The sequence below is a fragment of the Planococcus citri genome, chromosome 4 (assembly GCF_950023065.1).
Source record: "Planococcus citri chromosome 4, ihPlaCitr1.1, whole genome shotgun sequence".
In the NCBI taxonomy this organism is placed as follows: domain Eukaryota; kingdom Metazoa; phylum Arthropoda; class Insecta; order Hemiptera; family Pseudococcidae; genus Planococcus; species Planococcus citri.
In genome coordinates this window covers 24,394,532-24,418,937 of record NC_088680.1, presented here as the reverse complement: position 1 = coordinate 24,418,937, position 24,406 = coordinate 24,394,532, and the positions used below count along the sequence as shown (strand labels likewise).

The 24,406-nt window shown below is 34.0% G+C and overlaps 1 protein-coding gene across 1 annotated transcript in view; it reads left to right on the top strand.

Annotated features, from left to right (window-relative positions):
- LOC135845344 (uncharacterized) overlaps positions 1-24,406 on the top strand; it is a 426,634-nt gene that overhangs the window by 112,732 nt on the left and 289,496 nt on the right. The gene's annotated exons all lie outside the window — the stretch shown is intronic.

Here is a 24,406-nt window from a genome sequence, read left to right as displayed (position 1 = left end):
TTTGAATCCGGTTCATTAATTTGCGAACCAGTTATCAAAAAATACCCAAAAATTGTAGATAGGGAAAAAAGCTCGAAACAAAAGTTGTGGAGCGCGAAAAATTACACAATTTTGTCTAATCGCATATTGAAACCAGTTCATTGGTTCGCCTTTTTTAGCAACCAGTTTTTGACAATCACCTAAAAATTGAAGATGGAGAAAAAAGCTTGAAACAAAAGTTATTGAGAGTGTGAAAAATTCAACTATTTTCGCTGATCGGATTTTGAAACCAGTTCATTAATTTACAATCACTTATTAAAGGTTACTTGGTTGCAAATTTAGGGTATTAGCTGTTTTCAAAATCCAATTAGCGATGATAGTTCAATTTTACACACCCTACAACTTTTATTTCGAGGTTTTTTCTCTATCTCCAAATTTTAGGTAATTTTCAATAACTTGGTTGCAAATTAATGAACTGGCTTCAGAATCCGATCAGAGAAAAATAGTTCAATTTTTCATGCTCTACAATTTTTGTTTCAAGCTTTTTTCTCTATATTCAAATTAACAATGATACTTAGTTCAATTTTACACGCCCTACAACTTTTGTTTCGAGGTTTTTTCATTTTCAATAACTGGTTGCAATTTAATGAACTGGTTTCAAAAAATTCATATTTACGTTTTTGTCACCTTACTGCGCCAATAAAAACTGGTTTAAAATCATTGACCAAACTGGTTTTTCAATTTGTGGACTAATCGAGCATGGACCTGAAATGTTCAAGGTCGCTTTTGAAAGCCCTTATTTTTACGCTCGGTTGTTTTTGTTTATTCTCAAGGCAGGAGGGCGACACGAGCTGACGAGCATGTCGATGTCGCTTAGATTATTTTAAGTAGACCCTAAATCGTAATCCTCGAGAAAATTTTTAATGTCATTTGATATTATTTTATTTTTTGTGAATGGGGGTAGCCGATTGCCAAATTTGTAGACATTAATATTTCATACCAGTAATCGGCAGTCAAGAATTGGAGTTTTCAAATTTTCAAGTATGAGGGCATTTTATTTAGAAATTATGAAAGGATTGTCAGATTTTTTACTTTTAAAGCATAATTTAAGCACTTGGGTTCACAAAAAAATGATTTTCAGGTCTGTTTTGGCCAAAATTAATTAATTACTGAAGTTTTTTAGTAGAAAAACGTGAATTTTTATATGTACCAGTAATCGGCAGATTTTGTACCAGTTATCGGCAAACCTGTTCCAGTGATCGGACATGGGATTTTATACACATTGCTGAAATTTTTCAAATTGGCTTCATCATTATCATAATCACTATCATGATCAGACACAGTGAAGCGAGGCTTTTTTACAGATTTAGATTTTTTCTTTTTTAGCTGTTCAATTTTTTCATCCGTTTTTTGTTTTCTTTCTTCGATTTTTCGTTTTTTGCACTCTTCAGTATTTATTTTTTTCCTCTACTGCCGATTATTGGTGCAGAAAGTGCTTCAGGAATTATAATTTTTTTTTAAAAAATTTACCATATTTTCATGAAAATATTTCAATTTTGGAGCCATTCTGAAACGAAAAAATTCGATTAAAAGAATTGCACCAATAATCGACACATAGTGAACCAATGATCGACATATTTTAAGCAAAATTGATCAGTGAATTACACTAAGTAATTATTAATGAATGGTATGCCGATAACTGGTCAAAAACTGCGTTTTTTCTCGATCTACTGTTTACAAAAGATTTATTTCGGATTTGACACCAACTTTTTTTTTTAAATTATAATTTCTGAAGAACTTTCTGCACCAATAATCGGCAGTATGTCGATTACTGGTCCACAACTGTATTTCAAGTACCAGTGATCGACAAATCATTTTTAAGCAAATATTATTTGAAAATAGTATAAATTAGTATTTTTTTAATACAAAAAGGACGCAGAAAGGTATTAAAATTCGATTAAAATATAATTATTGCTTCAAAAAGGTAACTTGCTTGCTCAAATTTTCGTTATTCCTCCGGTCGATTTTTTCTATCCGGATAATTTTTTACATGAAAATGATAAGAATCACAGCCCAATCACAAACGACTTCTTCAAAGAACTACAATAACCAGGATAGTTCCCATTTTTATTGACATGATAAATTATTAGTTCCTGGGTTCATTCTAATTTTATTTGGAGCGCTGGCTAAAATAATACAGATTCTACAATGGTTTTAAAAATTATGCCGATAACTGGGTCTCATTTTTGGTTTGTCGATTACTGGTGCAGTTACGTTACTTACGCTAAGTTGTCAGGGCTTTTTATAATTTGAAGCTGGTTTTTTAATCGAGTAGGTGAAATATAAGATTTTTTGAATAGCTGGATCTCAGCGTAGTCGTTAGACTACAGATGGGGTTCGTTAGATGTAATAACGTATCCTTCACATTTGAATTAACTGGGTAGGTACCTTACCTGCATCTCTTCTGATTTCATTATACAAATACGATATGTTCATCGTCTTTTATGTTGACTGCGCCCAAATATTTTGGATTGTTATGAGAATGCACGTACTGAAAGGATGGTACAGGAATTGTACTCGTACGAGTATGAGGATAGTTGCAAGTGGGTAACACTACACAATTTTTTTTTTGTGTTGGGGTTGAAAATGAGCTTAATTTATAGTTTAGACCCTGACCTTAAAACACAAAAACAGAGTGAGTTTTTTCAATTGGAGTTGTTTTTGTGGTCAGGAGACATCGTGAAAGTTGCGAAAATGGCCGTTTTTGCCCTACTTCAAGTGTTCGTAGCGACATCCGTATTGTTTTACGAAAAAAAAGGGCATTTTCGGATTCTACGCTTTTTTTAAAGTAAAATGGTTTCCCCGAGTTTTGATTTTCGAAGTTTCAAGTGCATAAGACTAATTATTCTTCTAAAATACGAAAAATTCAATTTGAATTTCGGGGGAACACAGTTACGCGCCACGATTACGTGGTGGAGTAACACCAACGTCGCGCGCTCCGAGTTTTGAAATATTTGTACAAATAAAAATCTTTGGTATTCGCTTAAAACTTCAAAAATCAAAAATCGGGGGAAGTAGTTTACTTAAAAAAGTGCGTAGAATCCAAAAATGACCTTGGTTTTTTTCGCAAAGCAATACTGATGTTGCTACGAACTCTTGAGAAGTAGGACAAAAAAGGCCATTTTCACAACTTTGACAGTCTCTCCTGACCACAAAAACAACTCAAACTGAAAAACCCCCACTCTATTTTTTGTTTTAGGGTCTGAATTACATATCAATTAAGCCCATTTTCAACCCGAACACAAATATGCAGTTGCCTAGTGTTACGTATTTTAAGAAGACCCTAAATCACAATCCTCGAGAAAACTTTTAATGTCATTTGATATAATTTTATTTTTTATAAATGTGGGTAGCTGATTGCCAAATATTTATAAATATTTCATATTTATGTACTTACGCTAAGTGGTCATGGCCTTTTATAATTTTGTGGCAATCTAGAGCACAGGTTTAAACTATTAGGAGCATATTCCTCCGAAGATGAACAAAGCAATGTTTTCATCATAAATACCTTACCTTTGTATTTTCTTAATGTACCTACTGGAGGAGACACCCAGATAAATGTCCCTTTTCTTGGTATGTGGAATTTCATATTCGCAGAAACTGCAAATATAGTGCAAATTAACCTTTTGGAGGTTCTCTAGATTGTAGTGTTAACAAATTGAATTGCTTTGATGAGTGTGATAAGGCACCTTGCCCAATTGGCCAAGTCACCAAAAAGTTGAGCTTTCGATAAAAAGCTCTGTTGGAAAATGAAAAGTTTCCAAAAAGCACAAATGTGACATTTCTAACACAAAAAAATGAATATAATGCAGAATTTTTTTTAAAAAAATGGATTAAAAACATGTGACAATAACATTGAACAAAAGTACTCTTTCAAAAAAAATATGAAAAATGAATTGGAAAAAATATTAAAAAACAAGATTGAAAAAAAGGAGATCTGGCATTTCACAAATTCAGCAAGAATCAAATCTTGTTGGCAAAAATGCATTTGTTTAACGAATGAAGAAAAGAAAAATCTATGTCGCTAAGAGAGGATTTTTTATCAAGTCATAAAATCTTGTCGGATATCGAGCCGAAATATGACACAAAATTTTGCGAGATTCCGAGCTTTGTAGCGGGGGTAACTACTCGTAATAATAAAAACATGTTTGCTTTGATTCACGAGATGTAGCATAGAATTTTCTTTCATTTTGTGAAAAAATAACTGTTTTATCACTTAATCGAATGTTGGAATATGAAGACAAAGATGAAGGGAAATAGTAAAAAAAGTAAACAAAAATGCAAATTCATCTACATACATACGAGTTCAGTTTTGCATTTCGTTTACGCTATGGATTTATGTTTTTGTTCACTATTTCTCTCTACGTTCATCTTCGTATTCCAACATTCGATTATGTGGTAAAATACAATTATTTGTTCACAAAATGAAAGAAAATTCTATGCTACACCTCGTGAATCAAAGCAAAAATGTTTTCATTATTAGTTACCTCCGCTACAAAGCTCGATTTCCGACAAGATTTTATGAGTTGGTAAAAAATCGTCTCTTAGCGACATAGATTTTTCTTTTCATCATTCTTTAAACAAAGACAATTTTTGCCAACAAGATTTGATTCTCGCTGAATTTGTGAACTGCTAGATGACCTTTTTTCAATCTTATTTTTTTATTTTTTAAAAAAAGTGTGCCTTTGTGCAATGTTTTTGACACATGTTTTTGATCCATTAAAAAAAAAATTCTGCAGATATTCAATTTTTTTGTTGGAAATGTCTCATTTGTGCTTTTTGAAAACTTTCATTTTCCAACAAAACTTTTTATCGAAAGCTTAACTTCGTTGTGATTTGGCAAATTGGGCAGTTTGCTCTATCACACTCATCAAAGCAATTCAATTTCCTAACCCGACAACCTAGAGAACCTCCAAAGGTTAAGTAGATCCTAAATCACAATCATCGAGAAAACGTTTAATGTTATTTGATATTATTACCTATTTTATTTTTTATCCCCGGGGGTATTCGACTGCCTTTGCATAAATATTTCATATAAATACTTACGGTAAGTTGTCATGGCCTTTTATAATTTGGTGGCAATCTAAGCTGATTTTTTATCCAGTAAAATAGTATAAGATTTCTTATATCTAGCTGGATTTCTGCGTAGTGCGTAGTCGTTAGAATACAGATGGGGTTCGCTAGATGTGATAATATATCCTTCACATTTGAATTGACTGGTCTTCTGCATCTCTTCTGATTTTGTTACAAATACAAAGTGCTCGTTCTTGATATTAACATTGCCCAAATGTTTGGGGTTGTTATGAAAATGCACGTACTGGAAAGATGGTACAGGAACATTGTAGTTGCAGGTACCGTTATGGTAATAAGGGATGGGCGCATCGTGTTTCTACAGTCCTCCATAATATGTATACTTATAGGTAATCATTTCTCAGGAAGTGGCACAGCATATACACAACGAATTACGAAATGATTTTCAGCTCAAACTAGCTGGAATGTACCACAAACCAATGGCTTATGTGCCCTGGTCTACGAAAAGGGGGCTTACGTGCGATGAGTTTTCGAGATGAACGTGTTTTTTTAAAGTTTACTGAGCTTTTGAAAGCTTTTAAAAAATTGGATCTTTTTCAAGACGGTACGAATGACATTTTAAATATAATTTTATGGATCGCGATAACTATAACTTTTGATTGACCTAGGGAGCGATTCGCTTTCCCCAGAAGGAGTACCGCTTTTCAACGAATTTATTTACTTTCATCAGTACTAGTTCATATTGACTTACAGAGCTGGCGAAGTAAATTTTTCTGATTTATCGCAGAAAAAGTTGTATCTATGTGAGAAGCGTAGCCAAGACCCCCCCCCCCCCCCCCCAATAAGCGTAACTGGACCTTCCAGTAGGGTGTGCCAGTTTTTCTTGAGTGAAAAGAAGAAGGAGGGAGATGGTTCAAATTTTAAAAATTTTCAATTCGACATTTCTTTATTCATTTTTTGTGAATAATTTAACGTACTTACTTGGGGAGTGTATCACGTCATTTTGCCGGCGATAATAAAAATTTGAACATGTTGTGTTAAAAAATATTCGAAAAGTCCGTTTTTTTGATTTTTTTTTAAAAAAAATTATTTTTTTAATCTTACTAAACTAAAAAATTAAATCATTTTTTTTTTTTTTAATTACAATTGTTACTTTTTTTAAAAATTATTTTTTACTGTCAAAAATTATAAATTAGTTTTTATTAAAATTCAATTTAAAAATATCATTTATTTTCTATTAAATTAATGAATTTGTTCAGAAAAAATGATAAATTTGCATTTTTCATGTTCTTTGAGCATTACCTATGAGTTCCTATTTCTAGAATTTTTCTACATATTATTTGGTTTTCATATTCTTAAAATTTTTGAAATCAGTAAGTATCTTGAATGCCAGACCGAAGCAAGGGCAAAAGCTTTGGAAAACTTCTGATTTGAAAAATAGAACAACATTGGCCCGAGCGAAGCGAGTGCTAAAGCTATCAAGAACTTGAAGTTTCAAGAAGCAAAACAGCAGTCATTTTGATGTGAAAAGTCAGTTTTCCACTATTGACATTTTTAAAAGTCTAAATAAAAAATACTTTCCAAACACAATTATGAAAAATTTGAGAAATAAAAAATATTAATTTAGCCCAAGCGAAGCGGGGGCAAAGACTTTTGAAAAAAAAATGAGAATTTTGAGGATAGATCGGTGATTTTTGTTGGTAAATTAACAATTTTACTACCAACTTGACATTTAGATTTCTGGTGTGTCGCACTTTGCGACATATGCGACAGTGCTAACGCCAGCACTGTTGACTTACCTACCTACTTACTTAGGTCTTTTCCATGATTTCTCTTCGGCTATCGAGCAGTACCAGTTAGTCGAATAAGAAAGATTTTACTTGGAGTTTTATAGAGCACAGGATTAAATTACTAGGAGCATATTCCTCCGAAGAGGAACAAAGCAATGTTTTCATCATAAATACCTTACCTTTGTATTTTTTTAGTTCTTTTATGTGGCCATGGTTTCACATCTAGTACGATATAAAATATGTGGCGTTTCTTGGGGGCAACGCCGCCGGTATGTTTAGAATGTACTGTAGGAGAAGCCCAAATGAAAGTCTCTTTTCTTGGGGCGTGGGACTTCATGTTCGAATAAACTGCAATGATAGTGCAAATTAAAATAAATGTATACTCAAACTTATGTTTGAAGTCTAATGGAGTTAGTGGGTGTTGAGGGGGTAGAAACATGCACAATGCATATAATTTTTTCTATGAATACGATGTGCCCAATAGAGTAGCCTCTAGTCTAAGATGCTGTGCAAGGTTCATAAAATAATAAATAAATAAAAATAAATAAATAAATAAATGAATACTTAAATAAATACATGATCAATTATAAATGTTATTTTATGCACTGACTTGGGGGTCCAACGAAGGGTTTTCCTTGAAAAGGAAGTTATGTAAAACAATTCTGGTGATGTATGTTAAAAAATTTACTGATAAGGACCAAATCCGCCATTTTGTGACGTCAGTTAAATATGGTTTATTATGGTTTGAAGGGCCGGAGACAGTTTTTTCTCAAAAAAGAGATTACTTACTTTTTAAAATTCTATAATGCAAAAACGAAAGAGTTTTTATTAATTGATTGTTTTTTTTCTACCGGCATCACTTTTTTGCAGACGGGGAAAGATAAAAAAATAAAGTCGTTTTCTCACCCACCGTAACAACTGTGGAGGATGAGAGGTGGAAAATTTTGGCTTTGCAAAATAAGGTATCTATAGGTAGGTACATCCTATCAAGGGAGGTACCTAGCTACATATTCTTAAACGTGTTTGTCCAACTCAAGCAACCAAAACAGCGAATTTTTCTCTATTATTAATCAGTTTTTGATAAAGAGTAACCTGGAAGAGATTTGTCTCTCGTTTTTATCTTATATTTACCTTTGTACGTAATAAATATTTTTTCTTAGTGAATTTTGTAAAATTTTATAATCTTAATTACGTATTTAATATGTAAATAAATCGAATCCCCGCTTTAATTTTTTAATTTATTGTTTGCTTTGTTACAACAATCAGTTCCTGTTTGATATGAAACTTTAAAATGAAAAATAATTGATACAGAATTGGGCTTTTTTTCAAAAATTATTGAAAGTTTTATGATTGATTGATTAGAATATTCTAAGAGCACTACACACCTTTAATGTAGACGTTTCAAAGTTCCACAAGTTCTATTATTCCAATATTGTTTACCTGAAATCAAAATCGAAGGTGCTAGAGCACATATTCTGAAACTAGTGTACCATAGTACACAAGTAAAAATTACTGTAAAAATTGGTAAAGTTGCCATCTGATCATTTTTTTTGTAGTCTTTACTACATTTTTTTAATAGTAAGTATGTACCTACGATAAAACTTGGTAAATTTTACAAAAAAGTGACTATAAGACAGCTTTGCTTAATTTTACAGTAATTTTTACTAAATAGTTCGCTTGAAAATTTTTCATAAATTCGGGAGTCTTCGTGGTTTGAAGGTAGACAAAACATGGATAATGACCTCCAGTCCCTTGAGTCAAGCTATGAGCTCCAAATTTCAAAAATGTTGAAAAATTCGTGTGATTATTCATCGGATTTTTAGTGATGCTTAAGTACATATTTCGAATTTGAATTAAAAATTTTAGAGAGTTGAGAAATTCATGAAACCTCTGCAGTATTGAATTTTTATAAGTACTGGCTGATTTTAAATTTCGAATTCATGTTTGTTCTGAAGCCAATCCTACCCCCTCTTTATAACACAACAAATATTTAAAAAAATCATAACATGATGAATGATTTGTTGAGAACTTTTGGAACATTTTTATAAAGTGGAGAATTCATCTGAAAAAAAAACAAAAACAAAAAAACTACCGAACAAATGAGTATCAATGAAATGTTCGAGTTGATAGAACGTCACAATTCACTGAAAGGGACAGATTTTAATCAAATTTTAGCTGATTATTCTTCAAGAAATAGATACGATGCTGCCAAACTGGAAATTCCTCAGGACTCGAGAGTCAATTTCGTCCATTCGTTTTTTATCCACTTGATTTTGCGTCAACATTTTCAACCAATCTATCTCGTGAAACCACCCGGTAAAAATTAGCCGAATAATTCAAACAAAAAAAGAGCACAGGTTAAGTACCAATAAAAATTACTAAAAGTTGGAAAAACTCGCAATACAGAGCCCCCATAACGCGATTAATCCCGAATCCGCAACAGTGTGCAGAGACATGATACGCAGCCCTACCCTACGAAAATAGTACACACAGAGAAGGGGTTGAGGTAAGGAATGAAGACTAAGAAACGTAAACAGGGTAGGAAAAAACCAACTGTAGGAAAACCTCGTCGCTGTAATTCTCTTAAAAACAAAGAAACGCCGTAAAAGAAATTACAATTGTTGTACTCGGCTCGGAAAAAGTACGAGAGGGGTGAGGGGGTGAGGGGGGCGCTCCAACACCCGCCACAAAAACATCTAGCCGAGTATAGTTAGAGGAACACGAAGAGACCGAAGAAGAAGAAAAATATAAGCGAGATAAAGACAAAGTGCAGGGATGAGATACACAGTACCATGATGTTTGTTTTTAAGGGTACTCAGATATAGAGAGAAAGAGAGAGCAAGGATGAGAAAGTGAATAGTTTTTGTTATTAGAGTCTTGCGGTTTTTCGGCCCTCTTTTAATAAAACAGCTCTGCGAAATTCCTTTTCACGGCGGCGTTGCTTATGCTCGTGCTCTCTTCGTCGCAACTACAGAATTTTAACAGTGAATATTCCATCGAATGAGACACGACGACGTAAGTATTTCGCTGTAGGCCACAAAGCCTACTACGCCGCCATCGCCACGTCGACAGAAAGAGCTTCAAGGGTGAAAAAAAGTGCGTGAAATAATTAAAGTATAAGAAATACGATGTTTTTATTGTAAATTACATGGCGAAAAACATGGCGAACGAGAAGCTACATTTTAAAACTTCCTACCGTTGTAAAAATTTATTCCTGTATAAGTATTAATTTTTTGTACTGTTCTTTTTTTTTATGCCCTGTAGTAAAAATTTTGATTTTCATTACTATAGGCTTTTTCATTTTGACCCAGTCTAGAAGAGGAAGAGGGGCGGACCAGGGATGAGCATAAACATGTACAAGATGACCTGGTATGGCCCAATAACGAAGCTCGGGCCTAAATGTTAATTCGATGCGTACGCTATTGAAACGCGATGAATAAGAAATTTTATTCTTTTCGTCGTAAAATATCTTAAGTATTTATGACGTTGATAAAATTTTATAAATTACGATTGCCGAGAATTCGGTAAAACAATCTGCGATATTGAACGCGCCGCACGAGCTTTCGAGCTAAAAGTTCGCCAATGTTAACGACGAGCGTGCCTTTCCAGTAATAAAAAATGTATAAATTTATACGACAAAATCTGTTCCACGATTGTTGTTGCTCGAGCGAGGATGAAGCGGGGAAAAGCGTGGAAAAATTCGATCCTTTTTAATATTTTTCGTCTATAAAAATTGCCTCGCTTTTTACGATGCTTGGACCTACTGCGGAGTTGAATTTTTTTCGACTGTCTGGACGTTGAAATTGTCCCACATTGTTGCATTATTTACTTTTGAGGGTTTGTTTATCCAAGTACAAGAAAAGTGATTTAACGTTGGTTGAAAGTGAGTGAGGATGAGCAGGAGGAGGAGGAGGTAAGTTTTATCATCTCTTATCAGGAGTTTTACCATTCTTTTGGCGTATTTTTTTCCTGAACGCGGGATGCGTAACAAATTTAGATAAACATGGCCAAAATGACTCATTTTTCATGTTTTGACATTTTGTTTTTGAAGATTTGAAGTTTGACTTTGAACTTTGAAGAGTGTTGTGTTACGCATACCAAAGCGAATTATTATTAGAGATGTAAGTAGATGAATTTCTTGCCATTTTTTTTGCGAGTACTTCAATTTTTTAGTTTAAGAAGTAATTGAATGTACTCATTATGGCTATGGCGAGTTTGAGCATAAATTGTGTTATTCTTATTACCACCTGATATTGCTAAAATAAAACTAATAAAAGTAACTAGTAAGTGCCCAAATGCCCAATACCATACCACACAGACACAATATTCTATTCATCCCTTTTTTTTCATTATTTTATCACTTTTCCAACTTTTCGTATTATAATTCATTCAATCATTCATTAAGATTTGGTTAACTTTTAATGTTACCTAAATTATATTTTCCAAAAAAATTGACAATTGACAAATTTGCGACTTTTTAAAGAAATTTTTTGAAAAAAAAAACAAACCAATTTGAATAACCAACTTTTGGGCAGTTGACAAGATTGGTATGAAAAAATAAAAATACTCATAACTCATAACTACTCGAATTGGTTTGTTTTTTCAAAAAATTTCTTTATATTATATAGTCGCAAATTTGTCTTGTCATATATTTTTATGAATATTTAGAACTTGCCTTTCTTGCGAGACTAGGAGACTACTTTTGCAACATGATCATTTTATGATTTTTTGATAGATCGGAAATTTGGCTCACTGAAAATTGAAAAAATTCATCATCCACATCGCAGAATAAAATTTTGAGCAGAAGTTCCTTTTTTTTGATGGTTGATGAATTTCTCAAATGCTAAAATAATTAATAAACTCGTAAAAAGGGCTAACGCTAAACATACGTATTCTACATTTCTACAGTGAACGTGATGATCGAAATGAACGGTTGTTACGCATACCGCGTTCAAAAAAAAAATACGCATTTTTTTGGGGCATTTTTAGGCTACGTCAAACTTATTGGCTTCGTTTTCTCGATAGGCATAGGCATAGAAATGAAGTTCGTGTCAAGTTAATAGATTTTTTTATTCTCGGAGTAAGAAGGACGAATGTACGAAGGGTATCTTGTCGACTTCAGCTTGTTGAACTCGACGCCATCTGCAAGGTAGCCTGATCAACTAATGTGGGCGACTTTCGAGATATGTACCTTAAGTCAAGTTTCCCCTTTATAAATATTAATATCAGATAAAGCGCGTTTTGCGTTTAGCGTTTCACTCGAGCAGTTTTGCATTGTGATTGAAGCATCGTAGCATTTCACGAGACAAAGTTTACCTCTCCTTTGGGTAATACTGGACTCGAGCTGAGGTTGACGGGCCACAGCCACAGTTGACGACAATAAGTAAGTGAATTGTAAAAAGACGATTGCGTAGATCAACCGAGGCCAAAAGCAAAGGGTATTAAGTCCGATGCTGGTTATTGTTGTATAACACCCTCGGCGAGAAAATTTCCTCTTCTATGATAAATACCGTTTAATTTCCTACCTCTTTCGATTCCATCTCGTATCTGCAAAGAGAGATGCTTTTATCCACGTCAGAAATATTATTCTAGATAGGAGAAAAAATCCTATACAAATGAACGCCACTCGTTATACGTACCTACGTCTATAGGAGAAAAAAATCTCTTATTCCCTAAATCCCTTCTGTTATTTAACCCACTCAAAAACAGCGAACAAAAAAGCAAGTTAGCGGCGCAGCGTTTTTGTGCTATATCTGTCTGTTTGCCGTGTATAAAAATAAACAGAATATAACTACCTTTTAAAGCTCACCAAAACGAGAGAAATAACTTTTCTGCAGTCTATATTCCCCTTTTGCAGGACCTGGGGCTATAAACGTGTTTTCGAAAGGTGTACATACAGTGTTTTCAATTTTTTTGTCAAGGTTCGAGGATTAGGTATAGGTACCTACCTAGCTACCTACGGAAGATGTGAGATTGAAATATGAGGTTTTACTCTCATTTCGCTAAATTTTGTTTAATTACGTTATTATAGGCTGGTACTAGCTGAGAGAGATAATGGTCGATGATTCATTTCTTATAATTAAGTAATTCTCTATAACGGAGACAAAAACTCACTTGGTGACTGCTTGGCGAATCTGTCACAAAGAAGTCACCAGACGATCAAAAAATGTTTCAAGGGCCTAGAAGACATTCTAGTGATAGCTTCACCAATAATTCGCCATAAGAAATATGAAAACTCACATGGTGACTCCTTGGTGAATCTGTCACGAAGGAGTTACCAGAATTCACCAAGAAGTCACCATACTGTCAAAAAATGTTTCAAGGGCTTAGAAGACATTCTGGTGATTTCTTCACCAATAATTCACCATGAGCAATATAAAACCTCACATAGTGACTCCTTGGTGAATCTGTCGCCAAGAAATCGCCAGAAATCACCAAGGAGTCACCAGACAGCCAAAAAATGTTTCAAGTGGTAGGAGTACATTCTGGTGATTGCTTCACCAATAATTTGCCATAATAGCAACAAATGCTCACTGCGGCTCAGTTTAAATTGATTAAATGACGTTAGAAGAGATTTTGATGAAATTGTCATACCAATGAAATCAACGATATCCATAAGAAGTAACATCTATCAAGAAAGAATTTCTAACCATGACTAAAAAATCTCTTGAATTGTGTTGAAGAAATATAGAGGACAAGGTACAAATATGGACCCCCTCTAGCTTTTTGGCTTTATAGGGTAGAAAAAATTATCAAAATTTTTTTTCGAGTATACCATTCGAAAGGCCAAAGACTCTAGTATATTGTGTAAAAAAATTATTTTTTTTGTTGAAAACTCACAGAGAAATTTGTAATTTAGAAAAGTGACATAAAATGGTACAAATATGTGCTTGGGTACAAATATGGACCCCCCTCAAAAAATGAATAAAAAGTTCAGAAAATTGAACAAAAATTTATTTAAAAATGTTTTTCGATGCTTTGGACTTGTCTTCTTTATTAATAACACTTTTCTCGGTATTCTAAAAACCATTGAATCAAAATTATATGAAAAAAATTTAGGGATCCATATTTATACCCATGCAAAAAATTGGCCAAGTTTATGAAAAATGAAAAAATCATGGTTCCATTTTGACACTTTAGACTTGTTTTCTTTGTTAATAACACTTTTCTTGATATTCTAAAAAATATTGAATCAGAATTAGGCAAAAAAAATTAGGGGTCCATATTTATACCCATGCAAAAAATTGGCTCAGTTTATGAAAAATGAAAAAAAATATGAAAATCAGTTGAAGTATACAGACAAATATGAAAGTATATTTTGAAAGTACACATTGTAAGCTACTTACTTCGCTAATAATTTTTCTTCCGAACTTTATTTGAAGTTGATGAATTACTGAATGAAAAACTTGTAAAATTTTCCATTGGCAAGAAAATAATGCGCAAAAAAAACAATTGCTGATGAGAGACGTACCCAAGTTTGCATGGATCCGAAATAAGTACATGGATCATCGATACTACACTACTAGTATAATTTTTAGTACCCAGCATGACCATAGCGCTAGTGGTTGTACACTAAACCATGGGGGGGTCCATATTTGTACCTGGGTCCATAATTGTACCTTCTCCTCTACCATCTGCATGGATGTCAGGTTAGGGTGAGTCAGGTTGCATTTTTTAAAAAATATTGAAGTCTTACCCCCTAAAAATGTTAATTTTTAGTTCAAAATGGAACCCCTTAAATTTTTATTGAAGAATATTAATATTTAGAGGTGGCACACAAGCGTTGAATGTTGAGAGCTACAAGTGCGCGCAAGCACAATACTTCCCAAGACAGTGCTGTGGGAAACACAAAGAAGCTTGATGGGGTTCATTCTACACAACTATAATGAGAGTGGCATCCCCACTACAACTCATCAAGTGATACTAATCTTTCTTGGATTTTTAAAACAACCATAACGAAGTAGTGATTACGACTTTTTGGCTGTAGAATTCATCCCATACCTACATTACCCACGTTTTTTCCCTACAGTTGCTGAGTAGAATAGAATACTAAATAGCCTCAAATTCACACTTTTTTATTTACGCTTCAAATCTTTTGTATTTCCACCTTCAATGAGCTTTGGAATTGAAAAATTGTTATTGAATTTTCATTAATAACATCTGGAAAACCCTACCAAGGACTAGACTTACTTATCAGGCATTGTAGAGGGGGTAACATTTTGTAAGACTGCTTCAATCCAACAAGGGAATGCAACACTACATTCCCCGGCGCACAACTGTGGGAAGTTTTTGCTTGACGCGCTCATACCTTCTTAAAGTAGTGTCCAGACGGTCCAATATATTTGACAAATTCCCAGATTTGTCAAATTTATTGGACCATCCGGACGCGCTGATTACCCATCAAATAAATTGGAAGGTGATTTGAAAACCAATTAAATTTATTTGATGATTTTCAAGTCCGTTCTGAAAATCATCCAATATTTCCATCAAATGAGTTGCATTGTGTCTGTGCGGAACATTATCACTTGATAATTTTTCAACGTTTGATGAGAAAATCAGTTGAAGTGTGGTTTGAGATTAGAATTATATCATTTTATGAGTAAAATCATTTTCCGGAATAGCTTACGTACCTTCTTTTTTTTTAATGAGAAATAATAGAGAATTAATACTGAAATAATTCAACTTTTGTCAGACAACTTTCCTCACACACTTCTTGATTCAGTTGATTCCCATAACCGCCGGGTGTTTAAATTAAGTACATTAGAAAGATCCCTAACATCATTAAAGTTTATTATTCATTGGGAAAAATAAAAAACAATAGCAATTTGAATGGGAAATTAAGAAAATCACTCAAAATTGCAACAATGTCACTTTCTTATCACCTTATCACAGCAGAGGATTGGAAGTCTTGTCATTCAGAAATTTGAACTTGTGGACGCTCTGACAGGCCTTCAAATCATCAAATACAGATTTGATCAAAATATTTGACAAATCAGATTTGTTAAATATATTGGACTGTCTGGACGCAGCTTAACATTCAACTCTTCTGCGCCACCAGTAAATATTATTTTTTTTAGCTGGAATTTTATGATGTATTTTCAGACATAAATGAACACTTTTAGGGGGGGTAAGACATTGAAAAAGTGAAAAAAAAGTTTCCTATACATAGCTGACTCACCCTAATGTCAGGTATTGGACCTACCAGTGAGATTTCTATCTTACTTGCAAGCAAGCTTAATGTTAAGGGTAAGGACACCCAAAACCAACCAGTGCCCTCATCTGTTATCAGCACTACCTGTTAAAAAATGACATAAGTGTGTTCCTCTATCACACAGACAATTAATTTAAGACCAACCTGACCACTGTGAATTGAGTGTATATCAGATGGTAAAAAATAAGCACCTTGTCATTAAAATGCAACCATGAAAATTTGCTCAATAATTTCACAGAAATCTAGCACAATCAGTAATTGCTCAATATAAATAAGGTACTGTAACCTAAATACGCCAGGTGCCCAATAACACCAACAGCTAATATCTGGAAAACTAAAAGTCGTACCAGGGCTATAACACATACTCAGGTATTCTATAAATGAAAACAACGTGACTAGCGAAATCTAGTTGTGATTTTCAAAGTGGAAATCCAAAAATTTTGCATTCAAAGTTTTTCATTGGTGGTGCGGTGCAAATATCAAAAACGTAATTTTGAAAATAGATGAAGAAAAAAATATTTTTGGCAAGTTCATCAGCTTTCTAATGAATATTTTGTACCTTTTTCTACATGTTAAGCTCATAGGCGATCCATTTTACGCATTTTTTCATGCTAAAATTTTTCTTCAAAGTTGAACATAGGTGTGTCCTAACAATGCCAACGTAATTTTTTTCAATTTTTTTCAGAAATGTCAAAAAGACGTAGAGGTGATTAATAAGTAATATAATTACCTATTTCAATATTATTGATTTTCAATACATTTTTTTGTATTTCTTACAATTTATTTTTTTGTTTTTTAAATTTGAAAATGCATTTTTATTGGGGTTAAAATTTACTTTTGCGGATAATTTTTGTGGTAGGGTTAACATTTTTCATCGTAGATTTCAATAATTGTGTTAAAAATTGGTTTTATCGCAAAATTTTAGATTTAAAATTGAAATCACTTTTTCAAAATTTGAAAATGCATTTTGATTGGGGTTAAAATTCACTTTTGCGGATAATTTTGGTGGTAGGGTATGCATTTTTTATCGTAGATTTCAATAATTGCACTCAAAATTGGTTATACAGTATCACCAAATTCTACTTTTAAAATTTAAAAAAAAAATGTTGGCGTTGTTAGGCACCCAGTTCCTAATAACGCCAAAACGGATGACCTCACTCTGAACTGTTATAGCTCGAAGGAAAAAGATAATAAAAATTCAAACATTCACTCAAAATATACCTTCATGTATCCTTTATCACCTACACGAATCTGAATGGGAATAAGTTCAATTGCGACTGAGTAATTCCAAATTCTTCGAGTGCATGGCGTTAATAGGGCACAGTACCTTATTATAGGACATCACATTTTAAAACCAGGTCAAAATAGTTTGAAATGTAATATAAAAATTTTTTTAAAAATCAAAACTGCTAAAAAAAAATCAGTCGTTAAAAACAACAACAACAAAGACGCAATACCGTTCGAAGTCATTACCGTATCCAATTTCAAATCCGAGCAGACCCATAAGAATAAAATTTACGACAATTTTCATCTGGTTATTTGGGAGCTTAGAGTCATCGCACGTATTTAGAGCTCTGCCTATCTTAAATATTTATCATTATTATAAAAACCTCATTGGAAAAATGATGCTATGAAAAAAGAAAGAAGAACCAACGGAGAGGTAAACTGGTATATAAAAACGCGACAAAAATACTCATTTTTATTCAAATTCAAATCCGCGCTAAATACCTAGGGCAATATCGTTTGAAAAGTTACCATAGAGTATTGTTAATTTCACACGACTGACGGTACCTTTCTATCTGGCTGCGTACCCCCTTCTCTAGGGTAATATAATTGCAAAGGTCAAATAAAAACAAACGTTTGAATAGAGGTACCCGTACCCTTACCCATCTCACCCACTATACCCAGTAGTACCTACCAAGTACCTATTGCTGCGAGCATCATAGTCGTCTCGGCATATTCAAACCTTTACGTACATAGAGTGCTTACTTAATGCGTAAAGCACTTAACGTTTATGTCTACCATAAAAGCTTACGGGTGCATTATTAAAGCACATTTAAAGGCGGCTCTTGTTAAGCCTCGTTTTATTAAAATAACCCGACTACTGTAATTGAATTGTACACAGCTTTGAAAACGCATTTTCATCCACTTTTTAACTCTCCTCCTTTTTTTCTCCACTCTCCGGCACCAGTAGTAAAAAAAAATTACCGATGCTCTTCCTGTTTCCTCATCTTGCATTCATGTAGATGCGAAGCGAGAACCACGTGATGAGATACAATGATAAAAGTTACCTCCTCATTACGCTGCAATTCGGAGCCAATAGCGAGGAAAAATATTATAAGAATCATCTTCGGTCGTGCGGTTCCACGAGTTCGGCTCAGCACACAGCGTGTTCAGTTTATTATAAAACTCACATAAAATATTTAATAACATTAAGAAACAAAAGTTTTTACCGAGCTTTTACATTACATTACCCAGCTACTTTTTTTTCCTTCTTTTCCTTTACGTGGGATAATTTTTATTAGGCTATAGTAATTTTTAATGCGAAAGAGAAAAAGTTATGCTTTTAAATTATGACTCTATAAATTAACTTTCGTGCAATAAAATTTGCATTTCGAAGTTTTTACGCATAGGTTAAAAATCATTTATTCTTTTTAATAGGGTTTTTTCCAGATTATTATATACTTTATTATAATTACTCTTTAGTCGAATGTAGGTAGGTATAAAGGTTTTTAATTTTTCGACATTAAAAAAAAAATAGAAAGCAGAAAAAAACGCAATTCAAATAAACCTAAAAGTCAACATTTACACACGATACTTCGCTCAGCAAATTTGTTTTTTATATGGCGGATAAAATATTAACGCCGAAGAGACGTATTTAACGCCGAATCTAATCAGCGTAAGTAACGCCAAATGAACGGTTCGCGTTTTGCAGAATTAACCTACCTTACTGAGCTAAACAGAGAAAAAGGTTTTAACGAGGATTTGATTTGTTTCATTCATTTTTTTCGATTTGTATAATTCCTATAGAGGTACTTTTCAGTGTCTGTGTCGCGATAGTTTTTTTTTTAGTTGTATGAAAATATGCAGCGAATTTTAGACAGTTGAAAGTTGAGCAAAATTACTGTGCTTTTCTACAAGAAAAACATAAAATGTTGTACCTAAATATTTTAAAATCTTAGTACGTCGAAATTATAGTCGAAATGTCAATGATGACTGACGAGACCCATTCGTAAGAGCAAATTTGGCGTTTTCACGTCCTTCGGAAAAATAAAATACCCCTCCCTTCCTCCCTCCCTCCCTCCCTCCGGCCATCCCTGAAAAAAATCGTCATCCATATTTTTTCAATTCAAAATTAACCCCAAGACCCTATGAGCAAAAAAAGCGATTATAGTGATACAAACAAGACTACTGTTTTTCAAGTTCTCTTTATAGATTATCAAAGCAATTTTTGACCATTGTGTTCTCATTTTTGACCTTTGATGGGATATCTTAAAAAAATGGCGAAAGTAAAGGAAACTTTTGAGCATTTGAAAAGAGAAATTAAGTTTGATTTTCTTTTTTTTCATGGACTTGTTCAATTGCAATGATATCCCATGGGACGAAGCAAAGTAGTTCCACAGCAGAGGGGGAGGGAGTCTCTAAAATGTCAATTTTTGTTACCAAAATGTCCGACTTCTCCAACTAAAATTTCACAGGTGTTTTGGATCAGTGACCTTGAGAGTTCAAACACACAGTCCAATGACCTTAAGAGGGTAGACAGACAGTCAGACCACCTTGGGAAGCCAGACAGACAGAGTGAAAATGAAGTACTTCACCAACTCGGATTTACCATCTTTGTGAACCATTCGATCGATTTAGGAACATACCTACTTTCAAAATCTTTTCGTTTCGGTTCACTTCCATTTTCCTTAGTGATTCTGATTATTTTTGAAAAAAAAAATCAAAATCCACCGGAGGTTCCAGAACGATTTGAAACTGTCGCCAATGGACCCGGGAAGCCAAAAATAGGGTACAAACCAAATTTCAGATTTCTTCGTTTACACGTTTAAGAACGATGATTGTATCATTTTGTTTTTCAAAATCACTGAAGAAAATTTCGGATTTGGACTTGGCATCAGAAGATTTTGAAAATATGCACGTAAATCGAAGGTTGTAAATCCGAGGTTATAAGTGTTGAATTTCATTTTCACCTTACAGTGTTTTTTTTTTCGAAAACTGGAGAATCCGAAAATACACTGGAGGCTCCAGAACGATGTAACACAATTACCGATCGACGCAGGAGGTCGAAAATAAGGTATGAACCAAATTTCAGCTTTTTAGGTCAATTTTCTGAAATTTTGATTTTATTCCTATTTTTGATGCAAATTTGGATTTGTAAAAATTTGCCATAAATTGAAAAATAAATTTCAGCACCCAAAATTTTGGCTGATAAAAAGCAAGACTTTGACAATTTTAGCAAAAGAGGTACCTTTTTAGTAGGTATTAATTACTGGTAAAGAAACTGATACTGTTTGGCAAGTTGTGGTGAAAAAGCGAAAATTTTTGTCGAAAAAAAACATGAGTTTTGACAATTTTAGCAAAAATTAAGACTTTTTGCCAATTATTGGCTAAAAAATGTATTTTTTCGCAAATTTTTTGGAAAAAGCAAAACACTTGAACTTTTAGCCAAAGGAGGACTTTTTGGCAATTTCTGACAAAATAGCTAAACTTTTGGAAAAAATTGAGACTTTTGAAAATTTTTTCAAAAACGTGTAGAAGTATTTTTTTTAGCAGTTTCGCTTAGCAGTGAGAATTTTTGTCAATCTTTGTTAAAAGCGAGAACATTGTTGACAATTTTAGCAAAAAGTGAGATTTTTTAGCAATTATTGGCAAAAAACATGATACTTTTTCGCAATTCAGCCCAAAACAGCAGAACTATCAGCAACTTTTGATTTTGATAAAAAAGCAAGACTTTCGAATAATTTTCGAAAAAAAATCAAGCAATTACCATTACAAAGCGAGAATTTTTGTCAATTTTCGACAAAAATCAAGACAGATAATTTTGACAAAAAGCAGGTCTTTTTGGGAATTAGGTATTGATAAAAAATTATTAGCCTAAGAAAATTAGCCAAAAAAAGGAGGTCATAGGGAAACGCTAGAGGGCAAGCTGAATTTTGGTATACTGGCCTATTTTTATACCCTAAACACGAATCCTTGGTGTCCCCAACTATCCCTTGTGAGCTTTCCCCCAATTGTGGATTTTAGCCCCCCAATGAGGTTTTTTGCCCCTACTTCCCGAAATTGTGGTCCTAGCCCAAAAATAGGGTGTATAAAAGTTGTTCTAAATCAAATTTCCTAACAGATGAGCTATGAACCAACTTCGTCCCCCTAAGGAGGGTGGAGCTGGACTCAATCAAATATAGGTTAATGTTGAAAAATGCACCAAAAATGTACACTTGGAGGGAAAGCTCACTAGGGACAGGAGCGGACTCCACGGATTCGTGTTCAGGGTACAAAAATAGGCCAGTGCACCAAAATTCAGATTTCCCCACCCGCATTTTCCTATTTGATAAGTTTTTGAAATTGACTGAAGGTCCACCCCCCTTAGGGGGACGAAGTTGATTCATTGCTCATCTGATAGGAAGTTTGATTTAGAACAACTTTTATACCCCCATTTTTGGGCTAGAACCACAATTTCGGGAGGTAGGGGTGAAAAACCTTGAAAAATCTCATTTGGGGGGCTAAAATCCACATTTGGGGGGAAAATCACTTGGTATAGGTGCGGACTCCACGGATTCGTGTTCAGGGTACAAAAATAGGCCAGTATGTATACCATAAATTCAGATTTCACCCATTTGATTTAGAACAACTTTTATAGACCCCATCTTTGGGCTAGGACCACAATTTCGGGAAGTAGGGGCAAAAAACCTCATTTGGGGGGCTAAAATCCACAATTGGGAGGAAAGCTCACTAGGGACAGGTGGGGACACCAAGGATTCGTGTTTAGGGTGTAAAAATAGGCCAGTATACCAAAATTCAGCTTGCCCTCTAGCGTTTCCTTATTCAATGCTAATTTTCTTAGGTTGATTTTTTTGCAATTTCTGTCGAAAAACATCTGACCGGAGCTGAGTGTCAGCCTGCGGAAGATCTTGGTCCGGATCAGGCTGAAGATCTGGTTTGGATTATCATTATCCATCATGTGAAACTTTTCTTGGAGAGGAGAGGAGAGGAGAGTTGACATCCATTTTTTTGAGAACTCCTGAACTTGACCAAAATCAACTTTAAGCTTTTCTAATGGCTTAAATGTGATGATATGGGAATGCTAATAACGCTAAGGGTCTTCTTTGCAATAATTCAAACGCTGAGCTCTTGTCGAAAAAATTGAACATTGATCTGAAAATTTGAATTTTCTTGCGTCTCGTTGAGTTTATTTACGGCTACAATTTTTCGCTGGGCTCCACCAAAGGAGGAGTTGCGATAAGGCCATTTTTTGGCCCCGCCTAGTTTTCGACTCGATCACTCTAAAAATGTTGTAATAAATGTCCGAAATACGAATCCGTGGTTAGTTAACCCAAAATCACCATTTTTTGGGCTCTAGGGGTTCCTAAAGTTGCGAATAAGAAAATGATTTTAGGAACCACTGAGTATTATTTTCAGAAACTTTTTTAGCGTAAAATATCTGTTTGAAGCCGATAAACGTTATGAGAGGAGATTTTTTTATTTTCGACCCTCGGAGGCAGAAATGGGGGGGGGTGGGTTTGATTTTTGGAAAAGTTTGGAACCCCCAATTTGATCCTACCCCTTCGAACCTCGTTAAAAAGCTTTTCACAGTTTATTAGTATCTGAGAGACCTCCATCCTATCAAATTTTGAGCTCAATAAAAATTTTTGCTGGTACTCAAAAATCCAATTTTCCAATTTTTTGTAATTTCTATATTTTGGGAACCCCTGGGAAGATAGAAACCTGCGATTTGCGCCAAACGTAACGTTTTGAGGTATATATTCAATAATTAAAGTGAACAAGTTGAATTAAGCTCCCTGTCTATTCGTAATTTTGAACCCCTTTTTTAGAGCCCCCCACTTTAGGCACCCCTAAAAAAGGCGTTTATGCATATTTTTTGAAATAAATTGAAGAATTTTCATTTGAAATACACTAGCAAGTGCTCGATAATTTTTCATATGATTTTTCCTGTAACTTTCAAAATTGAGCTACTTTGGGTCAAATTCTGAGATTTTTACTTCGATAAAATCGTGAAAACGTGATTTTAACAGTTTTTCGAAGAGTTGAATTTCAGAATTTGACCCAAAATAGCTCATTTTTGAAAGTTATAGGAAAAATCATATGAAAAATTATCGAGCACTTGCTAGTGTATTTCAAATGTAAATTCTTCAATTTATTTCAAAAAATATGCATAAACGCCTTTTTTAGGGGTGCCTAAAGTGGGGAGCTCTAAAAAAGGGGTTCAAAATTACAAATAGACAGGGAGCTTAATTCAACTTTTTCACTTGAATTATTGAATATATACCTCGAAACGTTACGTTTGGCGCAAATCGCAGGTTTCTATCTTTTCAGGGGTTCCCAAAATATAGAAATTACAAAAAATTGGAAAATTGGATTTTGAAAAACGACACACTCTCGCATCGAACGATTCATTGGAACGATTCAGATTGCTCGAAAACCATTCCATCATTTTCACGCAGGTAATTTTGATCAAGTGATAATCCCTCAGTATCTCAAACAGGAAATAAGGTGAAAAAAATTCTCCCGAACTTCCTTTAGATTTTCCACCAGCTTCACCTTCATTACCTATTATATCCCTCACCCTTACTTTTTTTTCACATTCAAATACATGTAAAAAGGTCGTAAAAATCACCCAATCCGAAACACTATCCCGATCTACCGATTAATCGAGCCATTAGGCTGATAGAACGACATTGAAAATACGTCGCTGGTTAACATTGTATAACGATGTTTAAACTTACATAAAGGTTTTAAATTACCACCAGCAGTATATTGGCGTAAAAACACCGACGAACATATCTCGTCGTCTTCTTGAACTTGAGAAGAGAAGAGAACAACGTGCACGATGAAGGCAGCTGGGTGGAAGCAGAGACGAGAGATTTGACGCTGTGCTAAATTTTATCACGCCATAGTTTTTTATACGTCATTAGTTGGCGGAAATTGCTATTTAAAAAGGCATCTATGGCTCGTACAGCGTACTATACGTATACACAAGTTAGCATAGTGTACATTACATACACATATGCCCCCCTGAACAACCGCCATTCTATAAGTCTTCGTCGTATAGTGTATACGCGGAAAAGCTCTCTATATCTGGTAGTGCAGCAACAGC